Raw genomic sequence first — 16,543 nt, forward strand, 5'->3', positions numbered from 1 at the left:
AGTCATGCTGATAATGGGCTGCTGGCCCCAACACTGCTCCTTGCAAAATTATAGACCCAGCAAGCCAGAGGTCTTTCCATGGATCCTGAATTAGTGCCATTTTCAAAATGGCAAGGCCAAGAGTGGAAAAAAATCCTACATACCACTTGAAAAAACAAATCCACTTGGAAAGAATGTAACCGCTAGGAGAAATACTGGGTTATGTAAGGGTTTAACTGTTGCAGTTACAGAAACAGTAACACAAAGCACCCTTCTAGGCATAGCTTAGGTAAGAGAGATCAGTAGGACTGAACCCTAAACCTGTACGATTCTGGGGTGGTTTGTGGGGATTGCTCATGTACGTGCGGGAGGATTCAGGTGCAACAAGGCAGCACTGGAGCGGAAAGCTGGCAGCAAAGAAATTGGAGCGTACTTTCTGTGCTCAGCTAAAGAAGCCGCATTGTTTGTACTCTAAGAAGCCGCATTGTTTGTACTCAGAACCGGGAAACAAAATATCTGGAGAAGAGAGTTATTCTCCATTTGCAGCAAAGGAAATGCACCTACAGCATCTGCTCCATGTTCTCCAACCCACACAACTTCTAACAATGCTTGCAGTCCTATGAGAGGATGCAACATGCATTGCTACATAGGTCTGTGCTTGGCAAACAGAAAGGCAAACCCCCATATGGTGCAAGGGAATGGATTAGAGACGCCGAGCTGGGATGTTCCAACCCAACTCACACAAGTCCACACTTGACTCCGCCAAGGTTCTCATGTTTCAGCAGCCCCAGTAGACCAGATAAAAGCCCTACGACATCAGAGGAAATGCAGACAACATCCTGTTGGTGCAAATCGAAATGACTTGCTGCCAGCTAGTGTATGGCAATGCAGTTAGGTAGCAGCTAGTTCCACAACTGCTTGGTCCAGGCTAAAAGAAAATGTAATCAGAAAGAATTTATTTTAAATGTTTCTCTCTCCTCCAGCTGTGGTCTGAAAGCTCAACCTGACTAGGGGAAGGTTACTGACCCTACAGGGCAAAGCCGCGACGCCAACTCTGCATGCAGTGCTCTCAAATGCACAGGAGAGATTTTGTGACAAAGGAATTGAGAATATTTTTTTCATTTGACCTCTCAGTGTTGCAAGTAGCCATAAATGTTACTTGTAGCAAACATAGGTGAACAATTTTTAAGATGTGTGACTCTAAATTGACAGGGTTCCTTTAATAATCAGCAATTAACAAACAAAAAGTCAGTGTCAATAGGTGCACTCGAGCATCCCACTTTGGCATGGTTGGTTGTGTCCTGGCCTTATTCTCACCAGCCAATTTGTATCCAGGATTCCTCTGACATCCCAAAGCATGAGTAATTTGGCTGCAGCAGCTCTTGGAACAATAGGCTCTCCTGCTTTTCTCCAGGCAGACTTTTCCATTATGGCTGGGGGAGTGTTCTCGCCAAACATGTATAAAACAGTCTCAGAACTAAATCTGAACAGATGCAGTGGTTGGCTGTACATACATGCTGCCAGGATTTCCTGTTAGTATTTAAAACGTATCTTCTTGATCATGGTAATAGTGCCAGAGCTGCAGAACTTTCCATAATACTCATATCAACACCACTAACCAGAAGCTCTGAGTGCTAGAAGCGGGCATGTACTAAGCTACATAATACTGATACAGATCTGTGGTTGCTTAAGAAATTCATGGTTGTCACTATGCTGCCCACCTAGAGAACTCGTAGCAACAGCTAAGACAGATCTCAGATGCCTCTGTGCCCCAAAAGCCCCTACCCCTTTGCGCTATAGGAAAATCTCAGTCTAGGGCCTTTGACACACAGCCAAGCAGTTCCAACAGCATACTGGAAAGGCTAGTGACACATAGTATCCACCTCATTACAGATGCCTTGTTTCCTCTAGTTGAGGATAACCAGGTGCAACCCTCCCATGTGTTTTGTGGTGACACCTATCTGACGAAATAGCATGTTACTTTGCTTGCCGTTTGCACTCTCCAGAGATACATGGATAGGGGACCATCAGAATGTCACTGCACTAGCAAGAACAAAATAAACCGAGTGCTATGCTACACGCAGCAACAAGCTGTGCGGGAGTTCAGTTTGTCAGAGACCCTGGGATGGCTGATAGCAGTTCACACACACACACACTTCGGACTCAAGCCAAACTCAGCATCTGTGTATCAACATGAAAAGCTCACCTCAGGCACAGAGAGCGCATCTGCTACCCACGTGGGGCTGAGATGCTAAGAGCAAGTCCACGCACAGGCAGCCATAGTTAGTTAGCAGAGTGCATTCATTCAAAGACATAGGAACCCCTTGAAGCCAGCAAGTAGTTGAGGAGAAATGAGGGCCTAGAAAAAAATGGACAGGCAATGCACCATTCACAGTTCAAGAGATAACCTAAAGTGTTTGGGAGGCCAGGAAGAGAGCAATTGTAGACTGTGCATATTGACTGGATTCCCATTAGAGTCAGAGTGCTTCTAGTACCCTAGGTTTTAGAGCAATCATAAGAACGTAAGAACAGCCACACTGGATCAGACCAATGATCCCGTCTTCCAACAGTGGCCAATGCCAGATGCTTCAAAGGAAATGAACAGAACAGGGCAATTATCGAGTTATCAATCCCTGTTGTCCAGTCCCAGCTTCTGGCAGTCTGAGGTTTAGGGACACCCAGATATGGGGTTGCAGCCCCGACCCTCTTAGCTACTAGCTGTTGATGGACCGATCCTTCATAAACTTGGGTAATTCTTTTCTTAACCCACTTATGCTTTTGGCCTTCACAACATCTCCTAGCAATGAGTTATTCAGGTTGACTGTGCGTTGGGTGAAGAAGTGCTTCCTTCTGTTTGTTTTAAACCTGCTGCCTATTAATTTCATCGAGTGACTCGTGGTTCCTGTGTTATATGAAGGAGTAAATAACACTTCCTTACTTTCCCGGTCATTTTCCCGCTTAGTCTTCTCTCTTCTAAGATAAACAGCCCCGGTCTTTTTAATCTCTTCTTAGATGGCAGCTGTTCCCTACCCCTTTTCATTTTGTTGCCCTTCTCTGTACTTTTTCCAATTCCAATACATCTTTTTGGAGATGGGGTGACCAGAACTGCATGCACTATTCACAGTATGAGCATACCATGGATTTATATAGTGACACTATGATATTTTATCTCTTAGTATCTATCCCTTTCCTAATGATTACCAACATTTTGTTAGCTTTTTGGACTGCGGCTGCACATTGAGCAGATAGTTTCAAGGAACTTTCCATAATGACCCCAAGATCTCTTTCTTGAGTGGCAACATCTAATTTAGACCCCATTGTTTTGCATGTATAGTTGGGATTATGTTTGCCAAAGTACATTACTTTGCATTTATCAACACCGAATTTCATCTGCCATTTTCTTGCCCACTCCCCAGTTTTGTGAGATTCCTTTGTAACTCTTGCCAGTCAGCTTTGGATTCAACTATCTTGAGCAGTTTTGTATCATCTGCAAACTTCGTCACTTCACTGTTCACCGCTTTTTCCCTGATCATTTATAAATACGTTGAACAGCATAAATTCGAGTACAGATTCTCAGAGAACCCATCTATTTACCATTTACCATTGTGAAAACTAATCATTTATTCCTATCTTTTAAGCAGGTACTGATACATGAGAGGACCTTTCCTCTTACCCCATGACTGCTTATTTTACTTAAGAGCCTTTGGTATGGGACCTTGTCAAAGGCTTTCTGAAAGTCCAAGTTCACTATATCTACTGGATCACCCTTGCCTGGTTGCTTGTTGAACCCCTCCCCCCCCCCCCCCAAAAAAAAAGAATTCTAATAGATTGGTACGGCACGGTTTCCCTTTACAAAAACAGTGTGGACTCTTCCTCAACATACTGTGTTCATCTAGGTGTCTGATAATTTACTAGAGTTTTCAGCAATTTGCCTGGTACTGAAGATAGGCACCACCCTGTAATTGCCAGGATCGCCTCTTGAACCTTTATTAAAAATTGGCATTACATTAGCTACCCTCCAGTCATTTGGTACAGAGGTTGATTTCAGTGATAGGTCACATACCACGGTTATAGGATTACCAGATGTCCCGATTTTATAGGGACAGTCCTGATATTCGGGGCTTTTTCTTATATAGGTGCCTATTACCTCTCACCCCGTTCCGATTTTTCACACTTGCTATCTGGTCACCCTACACGGTTAGTAGTTCAGCAGTTTCATACTGGAGTTCCTTCAGAGCTCTTGGATGAAAACCATCTGGTCCTGGTACTGGTTAATTTATCCACTTACTTGTTCCAAAACCTCCTCTATTGATGCCTCAGTCTCGGACAGTTCCTCAGATTTGTCACCTGAAAACAATGGCTCAGGTATGGGAATCTCCCTCAATCTTCTGCAGTGAAGGCCTATGCAAAGAATTAATTGAGCTTCTCTGTAACAGCCTTGTTTTCCTTGAGGGCTCCTTGCTGCCTTGATAATACAGTGGCCCCCATGATGGTTTGCAGGCTTCCCGCCACTTTGCAGGTGACTTTCTTCAGAGCCTTACAAAAAGGGGGATAAACACAATTATCTCCATTTTGAAGACAGGCAAACGGAAACACAGAGGTTAAATGGCTTTAAGATGGAACTCCCTGCTCCACCCTCTAGATCATGCTGCCTCTATTTATGACAAGTCTGAGAGGCACTCCGTGCAAGGAAAGTGTTCATCAGGAATGGTAGAGTTAGGGTATGTCTACACTGCAATTAAAAACCCACAGCTGTCCTGTGCCCTCTGACCTGGGATCAGGCTAAGGGGCTATTTAATTGCAGTGTAGATGCCTGAGCTCTGGGACCCTCCCACTTCACAGGGTCCTAGAAGCCTGGGCTCCAGCCCAAGCTTTAACATCAACACCGCAATGAAACAGCCCCTTAACCCGAGCCCCACAATCCCGAATCAGCTGGCATGGGCCAGCATTTGGTGTCTAATTGCACTGTAGATGTACCCTTAAAGACGGAAGCCCAAACTGAGGGATGTTGCTTAAAGCCCTACCAGAGAAGCTGGTTTCAAGTCCTACACGACAGCTATATCAGAATGCAGCATCCAACCATGCAACATGATTCGGCATCATCCCTGTGTATTGCCATGGTTTAACTCTTCATATGCTATGCACGTCTCTGGCTACAAAATGCCCCCACTGCCAGGGTTACTGGGGCTAGAGGCAGAAGAGTGGGCCCATAACAAACTGTCCCGTTCAGAAGAGCCAGGAGAAGCACTGCTGCTAAACTGCCTGAAGCACCATCCTGCACCTCTAAAGGAGCAACAGGAGCTTCCACTGGGACTTTCGTGGGCCTCGAGCCTTGTTCTGCAGCATCTGTGCAGCCCAGTTACTCACTCCTGCCCCAGGCTGCTGTCCCTTCTCCTAGTACTGAGTGCTGGTCTCTAGACTGGGTCAGAGTCTTCACTCGGATTAGCACAGAGGCTCGTACACCTTGAAGAGGGTACAAAACTGCCGCAGAAAGACAACTTGATTCTCCCCTCTTCTTCTTGGAGATCTGCACAGGCAGGATTTCCCCTCCATAGAGTTCATTTCTCTCCCCACAGATTCCTTCTATTGCTGGCCTTCAGTCTTCTGTTTGCACTTAGCACCTGGTTACCTCCTGGTAATTCCTCTCAACTACAGGTACTCCAGCGAAGGAAAGACGCTCCAGACCCCTCAAGGGGAAGGGGGAGTTGCTACCAGCTGTTACAAATGTATCTTTCCCTGTATTTGGGGTTTCAGGCATGGGTGTGACAGGGAAACACACAGACTTGCATGATCTGACAAGCCCACTCGACAGACCTGGATGTGGGATGCACAGTGCTGAACCAACAGTATCAGTCAGCTGAGGGGATGAAAAGCAACAGCTTCTCAGGGTCAGGTATCCACGAACAGCTACTAGAGCAGTCCAGACCAATGCCAACTAACCTCTGAACCGCTGGGCACCAAAATCCCATGACAGCCATGGCTGGTGGGTGCAACGGGGATGTGTTTTAGAGCCCGAATGTGCATACAGAGCACTCGACTGGTTAGAGGGCAGCATGGACCAAGCACAACACACACAGGTGCCGGGTCCCCGACCTTCGTCCTGCAGCTCAGTCCTAGGCTAAGCTTGGTGCTCCAGCCCAGGCATTTCCTGAGCAGAGGGGCCAGGAGCTCTCAAAGGAGGGAGGTTCCTAACTCCCATTGACTTCCCATGGGATTTGGGCCCCATGTTTTCTTAAGCTCCTTTGAAAAAAGTCAACCAGCATTTATGTCCAGAGATACTATGGCATGAATTTATGCGGATTAGGAAAACTCTGTGGTCATCACAGACTACTTTTAACCCAGCAAGGCAATTATTTCATAGCCCTTGCCCCCTCCACGGCGTTTCTTCCCTTTCCTCCCCACAATCACCCACTGAAATACAGACAGCCCATGAGAAACGAATGCCACGGGGCCTGCTCCTGGTGCCAGGGATGCCACAGCATGACCCCATTGGACAGTCTTCATTCAAGAGGGATGGCCACGAAGATGGCTGCTCCTGAATTAGGAGCACTCTGAGTCTTGTCTGCAGAACCTCTCAAGTCAAAAGCAATACAATGAAGTCAAAAGGTAGGTAAGAAATACGCTCCGGTGCTTTAGTTTTAGACCATCTGACGCAGAGGTGAAAGAGGACTGGGCAGCTGAGTGAACAGGGGCAGTTCATGCCTCACAGCTACCGTTTCAGACTCTCTGCAAGGGCATCTGCCTGAGTTGGCATCGGTTACCCTTGCTTCAAGTTTTGGAGGTTCTTATCCCCACCACAACAGCCATAAGCCAGAAACGGGAGAAGGATCTCATCTCTGCCTCCTGGGTCTATTGGTGAGATGACCGGACAGCTGCCGTACGTACATTGGTCAAGGTGATGGTTTCTGTCCAGATCCTAGTGAGGGCGGGGGGGGGGGGGGGCTCCCATCCCAAAGAGGTGCCCATGTTGGTAGTGTCTGCAGAAAAACCAGGCCAAAAGCGAACCTGCAGACAGCCCTCTTCTCTCATTCCCAGGTGGGGAGGCACATTGGTGATGCAGATGCTGCTATGGAGTGAGTAGTTCAACCTGCCAATCCAGCACGTGGCACTTCGAAAGTGCACGGGAACTGAACTCGAGCTACATGACCTCCTGCCTTAAAGACACAATGGGTCCCCCCCCCTCCCCCCGATCCTTTAGAACAGTGGTTCTCAACCAGGGGTAAGCGTACCCCTGTGGGTACACAGAGGTATTCCAGGGGATACAGCAACCCATTTAGATATTGACTTAGTTTTACAACGCGCTTCTTAAAAAGTATTAGCGAAGACAGTACAAACTAAAATTTCATACAGTGACTTGTTTATATTGTTGTATATACTATACACTGAAATGTAAGTATAATATTTATATTCCAATTGATTCATTTTATAATTATATGGTAAAAATGAGAAAATAAGCAATTTATCAGTAATAACGTGGCTGTGACACTTTTGTATTTTTGTGTCTGATTTTGTAAGCAAGTCATTTTTAAGTGAGGTGAAACTTGGGGGTACACAAGACAAATCAGACTCCTGAAAGGAGTACGGTAGTCTGAAAAGGTTGAGAGCCACTGCTTTAGGATATGGCTACACTGCAATTAAACACCCATGGCTGGCCTGGGTCAGCTGACTTGGGCTTGCAGTGTTGACATTCAAGCTCAGGCTGGAGCCCAAGGCCTGGGACCCCATGAGGAGGGAGGGTCCCAGAGCCCAGGCTCCAGCCCGAGCCCAAACATCTACACCGCAATTTTGCAGTCACATGGCCCGAGCCAGAGTCAGGGCCAGCCGTGGGTGTTTAATTGCAGTGTAGACATTCAGTTACTGAGTTGGGTAGAAGTTTAGGTTAAATGGCTCCAACCCTCCTGATCCGAACTGCCCATTCCCTCACCAGGAAGTGCCATTTGAGGCTTATCTCTCACTCATTCATTTGCAAGAGAAGCAGAATTTTTGCAATTTGCTTCCCAATTCCCACTCTCCTCCTGTTGCTTCTCCCCAGAGGGAGGCTCTGTGACAGTAAGAGAGTTTAACCCTTTCAGCACTACACCATCCCATGTGGGCACTTCCCAGGAGAGGAACTCACACTAATCCCAACAGCTGCTGTTCACCATTCCAGCTAGCTACAGACACACAGCCTTCTACAGCTAGGGAACTCCACACTTTGGGATGCCAGCTGCCCTCTGCAGTGTCCCATGGCTCCTGTGCTCAATCCCCTGTGACTCAGGCAGGGTTGTCCCCTGTCTCTGGGATAAAAAGCTTATCAGTAGGGCACATGGCAAGGAGGAGCTTGGCCCCTGCACAAGAGACGGACTTAAAAGACTGAGCAAAATAGAAGAAAAAAAAAACAGGAAACAAACATACAGAAAAAAAGAGAGCCTGAAGGGAAAGACTAAAAAACAAACCAAAAAACACACACACAAGTGAGGAAACAAAATAACCTTGCCTTTGTAGGACAGGGGATGGGAGTAGCCACTAGTTCTGACAGGAAGCTGGGGATCCAACCAGAACTGCTATATATTCCCTTCAACCCACCTACAAGAAATACCATGAGAGGTGTTGTGGAGGACTCCAGCAGCCCAGCATTATCCAAGCTTTGGAAAGTGAGTCCCCCTGCAGGAAACTGAAGTCACTTGCAGGTCCCCTACGATCCTGCTATGCGTTAAAGGCCCAACATCTTAATTTATACATGCCCTCCCTTCCCTCTACCCATGCTTTGGGAGACCCTGATGTAGTTCATAATATGACCCCTCCTTTCCTTTCTTCCATGCTTTGATGAGCAGAGAAATAGTTGAGAGTTCATAATTTCCTGTTTTAAAGGCCAGAAGGCGCGATTTTGATCCCACAGTCTGACCTATTGCTTAACACAAGCTAGAGAACCTCACCTAGGATTCCTGTACCATTTCTGTTCGCAATCAAAGTATCACGATTGGGGTCTCAGTTAGCACCCACTGAAATGAATGGGGCCATTCACACTGGAAAGCTACTGTTTCAGGCTCTCAGCAAACTCAGGCAGAGGTCTCTGCCTCAGTTACACTTGCTGAATGTTTTATTGACAGTCTCCAGCTGGTGTTTTAAAATAATTAGAGCTGAGATTCTGAAGAACAATTGAGAGGTCTCCAGCCAGTCGGTTGTATTCTGCACTTTGGAAAATGCTGTAATCTCAGGCTCTTTGAGAAGGAAGGAGAGCCGTCCAACAGGACATGTAAGTCTTGCCCATCTACCCTCCTGCTGTGCACCAGCTACCAAAACTCAGTCTCACTTTGCTGGACTCAACATCTTTCTAACCCACACACCAGTCCTCTCAGGGACAGGAAACCACATGCCCTGGTTTCTCTAACCACAGGAGAGTGCAGCTCAAGTGACAGACAAAAGTGCAGGAAGCCAACATTTCTAGAGAAAACAAATGTGTTGTCATTTAGCCTATTCCCCTTTCCCACTCACAAAGACTGTTTCCAAGAGAAAAAACTAAGTTATGGCACATGGCTTAGCTCTCCTGGACATCCCTGGATTGATTTCCCAGAATACCTAGCTTTCAGCACACTGTACATGGGTTCTGGAGCCAGGTGCAGCTGAGAAGTGCAATTAAGTCCTACTTGTATAACAACTTCACTCAGGGCCATCAGTTAGGATGGGGCATGGTCATACCCTAAAATCCTCTCCAGTGGGGTCAATGAAACTCCCTGCAAAGGCCAGGATACAGGGGAAAAAAGCCATCCCTCCCAGACACCCTATATTCAGAAAGACACACTGCACTGCCAGCTACTTTACTCCCCACTGAGAAACAGGAGTGGAGTGATTGGGGGATTATTTAAATAAATGAATGACACAAAGCTTGTCACCCTCCCCCCAGGGAGAAGAGCCCCTCTGCCCATAGTCCTGTCCCAGGTGTAAGAGGTCAGCAGAGGAGGGACAGAGAAAGGACACAAACCAGTGCTGGCCTGTGTTATGGCTTTAACTGCAGAATTTTAGTCCCATTTTTCCCTTTAAAAATGGAAGTAGACCCTAGTTAAATTAGCTGAAAAAAGAGTAAGCAGGTTGTTAAATGAGTGTCATTGGAAGAAACTCCCCATCTCTCTTTGCCCAGCTTCAGGCACCGTTATCTTCAGAGTAAGAGCTGCTACAGACACGGACAAAGCAGGTTGCCCAACCTAGCCCAATCCTGCACATATGCATCTGAGGTACCTGAGCAGTCCCAATGACTTCTACAAGGCCACTTGGGTGAGTAAAACTAGCCACAGGCGTCAGTGTTGACAGGCATTCAAGGGCAGCCATCAAGCTGTTGCGGGGTATTTAAAACCTCTGGGACTGTAATAAGGAGAGTTATGTCCAGGGAGCCTCCCTGTGGATTAGAGGTCAAAGCAGCAGGATGTGGGAGGAAGACAAGACAGGGAGGCCTAGAATACAGTGGTTTCTACTAAGAGCGCTGCTAGGGTTACAGTCTGGGAACTCATCTATACAAGGGGTACATTAGTCCTGGACAGGTTTCAGCGTAGCAGCCGTGTTAGTCTGTATTCACAAAAAGAAAAGGAGTACCTGTGGCACCTTAGAGACTAACCAATTAGTCCTGGAGAGGCTATGGAACACCTCTGGCACACCGATATCAGCAGAGCACATATCCCCCTTTGCTTCCCCCCACATTACCATCTAGGTTGCCTGCAGTTGCTTCCCCCTTCATTCCAACAGCAGCCCCTGTGCTAGCCGGCACCGAGGCTTTCCCATCTTCCTGCTAGGAATACAACCTCCTATTCATTCCATCCCAAACAATACTGGGCATGTAAGCAGGGCTCCAACTGAGGAGGGAGAAGAAACAACAGCTTGTCTTGTGGAGCTAATTAATTATAAATACAAGGGAAGGACAACCAGGAGGGAGAGGGCCCTGTGTTGAGCGTTTACCAGTTGAACCTTGCATGTGATCTGGGGGGGTTTTGTCTCAAGCCCTGCAGATGGAGTAGTATTGGCAGCCCCCCCGGTACAAGACCCTTAAAACACAGAGAGCCGCTGTTTCCTGACTCCATCTGCCTGGGTCCATTACACTAACTAGGGGACTCCCATGGGTTTTCAGATACTTTGCTATCAAGCTATTCCACTCCAGACCTCAGAATTTTTTAAGATACTGTTAAAATACCTCCCTGTGCTTTAGGCAGAGATGCCTGCTGTGAATTCAGCTCACTGCACAGGCTACCAGGAGCCTCTTCCATCCTGCCTTCAACATTGCATACAATGCAAGCAGAAACCTCAGCAAAGAAAGGAAACAGCAACTTACCCTGGCTGCTTTTATTGCTGGTGCTGCTTCTCCTCCTCCAGTCAGCTTGCAATGATTTCCTCCTCCCCCTAATCAACTAACTACTTCCACTTGCCTTGCTCTGTGCTGATGGTGAGCTCCCCCTTGACTAGCTGCAGTCAGCCTGCAAACACATCTTCTTAAAGGGGACTCGCTCCCCAGCACTCTCCTTTTCCTGTTCTTCTGCTCCCTGCCACCATCCCCACAGTCAACAGAATTCCACCCCTCCTCCCACAGCCACTTTTGAAAGGGCATATAACCCTCTTTACCAGAATCTTATATATGCCCACCCATCCTCCTAGGATGCCCTGCAATGAGATGGACCACCCCATGCTCTCCCTACCCCTCACCCCACCCTTTTGGAGTGGGAAGTTCCCTGCCTCTGGCAGGGAGGCTGCTGCATTGCAGGGCAATTTCAGTAGGCCTGCTGGAAACAACTGTGCCCCTGGAGAGTTAAGGCTTGCGAAGACAAAGGGTATGTCTACACTGCATGAAATACTCACGGCTGACTGGGTCAGTGGACTCGGACTTGCGGGGCTGTAAAACTGCAGTGTAGACATCCAGGCTCAGGCTGGGCTCTGGGACCTTTTCCCCTTGCAGAATTCAGGCTCCATCCCAAGCCCGGACATCTACATTGCAAGTTTTACAGCCCCACAGTCCAAGCCTGTTTACATGGGCTAGCCATGGTGCTTAATTGCAGCATAGACAGACCCGAAAAGGCCTAGACATTTGGATCCACACTTCTGAGAGATTTCAGAGTAGCAGCCGTGTTAGTCTGTATTCGCAAAAAGAAAAGGAGGACTTGTGGCACCTTAGAGACTAACAAATTTATTTGAGCATGAGCTTTCGTGAGCTACAGCTCACTTCATCGGATGCATTCATTAGCTGGCTTGGCCTGTGTCTACTTGTAAGAACGTGTCTGTACTGTGTATACTGTGCATGCCCTCAATGGAGTGATAGGGACCAGTTCCCTTGAAGGGTCCTTGCCAGCTTTAGAGATTGGACTAGATGGCTATCAGGAATGGCAGTGTCTTAGCAGGGATTTTCACTGAGAAAGAGCATCAGCAGCAGAGATCGATTCAGGCCCTGTCTAGACATCCATGGAGCTGCATGGGTACAAACCTCTAGTGAAGACACACTGCACCTTACCCCAGTGACTCACCAGGGTAAATTGCACTGGAGCAAGCGCCATTTTACATGGTTGCGTATTCACCGAGGGCAGGATGGAGGGTTTTCATCACACTGTGGCTCCACCAGGGTTAAAAAGCACTGACAATTATAGACAGGGCATTAGGGCAGACCCACCCATCCTGACTCCACATTCAAAACCACCCCCAGAGGGCTGTGTGCTGTGATGCTACCTCCTAACACAGCATCACCGCTTCAGTTTGGGCAAAGTGCCTGGTTGCCCTGCCCCTGCATTCCCAACCCGGGGTGCCAGCAGGAGCTATGGTCCCCTCCCAGCTGTGCCGGCAGCGGGAAGTTGTTAACATCCTTGGGGTGAGGCTGGCACTTCGCCTCTGGGTGCCTAGTGTCATAGGGACTTGGGGCCTGCTGTGCGAACGGAGGCTCTTTTCATAGTTAAAGGGACGGCAGCTAGTGGGGACTTTTTAGTGGGATGGAATACAAAGCCAGGCAGCCCCTGGGAGCGCCCCTTGGATTATTTCAACCACACAGCAGTCTGCTACAGTAAATAAACCCAAAGGCAGCCTACATCCCACCCCACCCCCAACATTACCTAGCCGACATCCTCAAATATTTGCATTAGAAGGGCCTCCCTAGCCTCCACTTCCCCCCAGTGCAAGCAGGAAGGCGGGATTCCCGAAGATTATCACAATGTAAAATGGCCAGGCTGGAATGCCTGGCGCCACCGCTGTCATTGCACTGGTGCACGTAGGCAGCCCGAGCCCGGATACCCTTGAACCAGCCAGGCCCTGGGATGAATGGAACCAGGCTTTGGTGCCCAGTGCTTTTCGGGAGTGGTCACTGCACCGTGGGCGCTGCCTACCTGTCCACCATCTCTGCAGCAGATCACACAGACCACGGAAATGGAGACATGCTGAGGCTGCTTGGCTCAGCAAATTAATTTAAGGGCACTCCTTCCTCTATTCTCCAAGTCCATTGTCTTCCCCAGATTAAAGCTAAAATGGCTCCCTTGTTCTGAGACCTGGTTGTCTAGGCTCCAATACTGTTGCGTAGATTCTTTGATCCTCAGGGATATATATATATTTTAAAGCTATCCCAGGAGACAGTACATTGCAGGACCAGGATCATAGGGCATTGAAGAGGTGAAGAAAGATCAAACTGTGCGCCCCTACTGCTTTGAAACCGGGTAGGGAGAACGCACAGATCAGACGTGTTATCAGCATCAGCAGTCCTCCCTCCAAGATCAAACCCTTAGACAGATTTCTGATAACTAGACCAAAGGAGCTGCTGCTATGCCACCAGCCCTCTGGGATCCTAGCCGTGTACGAAATACTCTTCTGCAGGAAAATCAGCCAAAGGCCATGCAACCCAAACCCAACTGGTGCCTAAACCCCCGGACTTCAAGTAGCATTTTGTGCCTGTTCTGTTGCTTTCTGTTGTCTGCGGCAGGCTCTATAACTCACATTCTGCTTTCCTTCTCCCCTAAGAATTGGCTTGAGCCGCCTTATTTCCCTTGTCCGGTGGTAGGTCCCTGCCGATTACAATGTTAACCCCGCTCATCCCAATGGCTGCCTTCCCTTCTCTTCTCTTCCCCTGGCTGCCAATCAGCTCTGGCAAGGTTGCTGAAGTTGGCATGTATCCCTCTGAAAACGGGCTGGAAAACAGACTGGACAGGATTGATTCCGGCCCCTCACTTTACTGATCGCCACAAATAACAATTGCTGAGAAAGTGCCGTCACTGCGTTGAAACCGAGGCTGGAAATCCAGCCTCAATCTGTTTACCCTGCAGCTGGATTACACCACTTTTTATGACTTAATAAAGCGCTAAACACTATCAATGAGCATTAGTGTTTTAAGCTCCTTAATAGTGAAAATCCCACGCGAGATGCCAAACAGGGCCTTGCCCAGTAGCAGCTGGGCCCATCATTTTTTAAGGTCACTCCAGGTTTTCATTAGGTTAAGGGCCAGGACTGGGTCATGCAAGCCAGCAGGCTCACCTAAACCGTGACAGGGCCTTGCTGATGTAGGACTCAGTCACGCTCATGCTGAAGTCAATGTCTTAAAGAGAGCAGGATCGGGGCCTTCGAACAAGAGCTATCAATATAAAATGGTTACCACTGAAAAGCCATCATGTGCCAAGAGTTAGCACGCAGCTGTGTCTGAGGTGCTGCATTTTCCATCTGTGCTTAGAACAGGAAATCAGTGCGGTCTCTCAGATGTGTGCTGACTTTATAAATGGTGGCTAATCTACACTTAACTATTATTAAAATAATTACACATGCTCAGGATTACAACCATTTCCTGGATGCTTGTGAAATGTCCCTACTCTGGGTCACGAGCAGGGACTGAACCAGAAACTTTACCCAAACAGCATGGACTTCTACCCCTTGAACTAAAGGAGTAACTCCACGAATTGCTAGCAGTAGCAAGTACTTATCCTCTGCGTGAGTGAGCTGCTGGAGGGAGAACATAACATGCTTGGCCAGCCTGTTATATTTGAAACTGAAGTCTTTTTTCTTTTTTTACAGATTTAATAATTTTATTAAGATGATGTTGAAGTAAAAAGAAAATGGTACAGAGTTTAAGCATAGAAGTTTCTGGTTATCAGGGAATAAAGTACAGATTATCAAGGGGTGCGAAATTCGGTTTAGGAACGGGTGGCGTAAGGAATACGTAATCTGCAATCTCCCCGATTGGCGGTAAAAGTTTAACGGGTCAAAGTACAGACACTGAGATATGGGGGTATTTTGTCCATATAATGGCTATGTTCAGGTGTGGAGTATGAGTGGATAAGATGATGAGGATGGATTTACCCTCATTTGGTGGGATTTAATGTTCAGTGAGTTTATGATTCCAGTTCATATGGTCCAATGGAAAAAGTCTCTCAGTCCCTTTCCCATAGCTGATGCACGATGTCGTACCGGCTCACACCTCCTGGTACTGTCGGTGGCCGGTGATGTGTTCGACATAGATGTCCCTGGACCATTGGATGGCGTCCAAGACCATGAGGTGCTGCATGAGCCGTGCGTACTACTACTGTCCTCACTGTTCCACACAGACTCGGATTTGTGATGTTAGCCTTGTTTGTGAGCAGCAGAAAACTGCAGAAAAAGTTTCTCCCCTCAACAAGTCAAGCGCTGTAGTGCAGTGGTTCTCAAAGCCGGTCCACTGCTTGTTGAGGGAAAGCCCCTGGCGTGCCGGGCTGGTTTGTTTACGTGCCGAGTCCGCAGGTTTGGCTGATCGCGGCTTCCACTGGCCACGGTTCGCCGCTCCAGGCCAATGGGGACTGCAGGAAGCGGCGCGGGCCAAAGGACATGCGGGCTGCCCTTCCCGCAGCCATGATTGGCCGAACCTGCGGACTCGGCACGTAAACAAACCAGCTCGGCATGCCAGGGGCTTTCCCTCAACAAGCAGCGGACCGGCTTTGAGAACCACTGCTGTAGCACATCTTATAAACACTGCATCATGGCTGGTAACTCACATACCGTGGGGCTGGTTGCTCACGTATCACGGGACTCTTACACGCTCTTTCGATCGGACTTACTGTTTCAGCTGCAGAGGCAACACAAAGAGCCCACCCAGAAAAACGATTGAAGGGTGGGGAGAATGAGCCCCCAAGCACAAAGACTATAAAGAGACATCCCCTGACTCTACCAAAGAGACACGCTGGGCATTTAGAACAGTACATTTCATCAAAGTTATTTGTGGACTGTTTGCATAGAGCAGTGATACTCAAGACCTCAGGGGTTCAGGAGCCAAATTAGCAATCAACGTGACCCAAAATAGCCACAGTCGTGTGAATTCATTGTTCCATTTACTACAGTACTATCTAGTCATATTTAAACAGTATGACAGGGAAATATTTAGATTACATATATCCCCACATATATCATTCTCACGCAAAATGACTGACCAAGTATTATTATTTTATCAACTACAATGGGTTAACAACATAGTAAAAGCCTCCTGATTGGTTAATAGTTAAGTCACACTGTGTTTTAATATCACGCACTGCAAAGAGGCTCCAGCAACTCATTAAAGACTCACTTGAGGCGCCAAAGCCTCAGTCGGAGTATCACTGGCACAGAGGAATTGCTTGTAATA

General features: G+C 47.7%; 1 protein-coding gene across 5 annotated transcripts in view; it reads right to left on the bottom strand.

The window, feature by feature from the left end:
• Nucleotides 1-16,543, bottom strand: part of SEPTIN9 (septin 9) — a 260,392-nt gene that overhangs the window by 37,976 nt on the left and 205,873 nt on the right. The window contains exon 1 of one of the 5 annotated variants that reach the window (XM_073312127.2): nucleotides 11,276-11,453. The exons of the other annotated variants lie outside the window; for them this stretch is intronic. The gene's annotated coding sequence lies outside the window, so the exon portion shown is untranslated. Of the gene's footprint in view, nucleotides 1-11,275; nucleotides 11,454-16,543 lie in introns of those variants that run through there. 5 annotated transcript variants of the gene reach the window in all.

This window comes from Lepidochelys kempii, chromosome 14, assembly GCF_965140285.1.
Source record: "Lepidochelys kempii isolate rLepKem1 chromosome 14, rLepKem1.hap1, whole genome shotgun sequence".
Classification (NCBI taxonomy): domain Eukaryota; kingdom Metazoa; phylum Chordata; order Testudines; family Cheloniidae; genus Lepidochelys; species Lepidochelys kempii.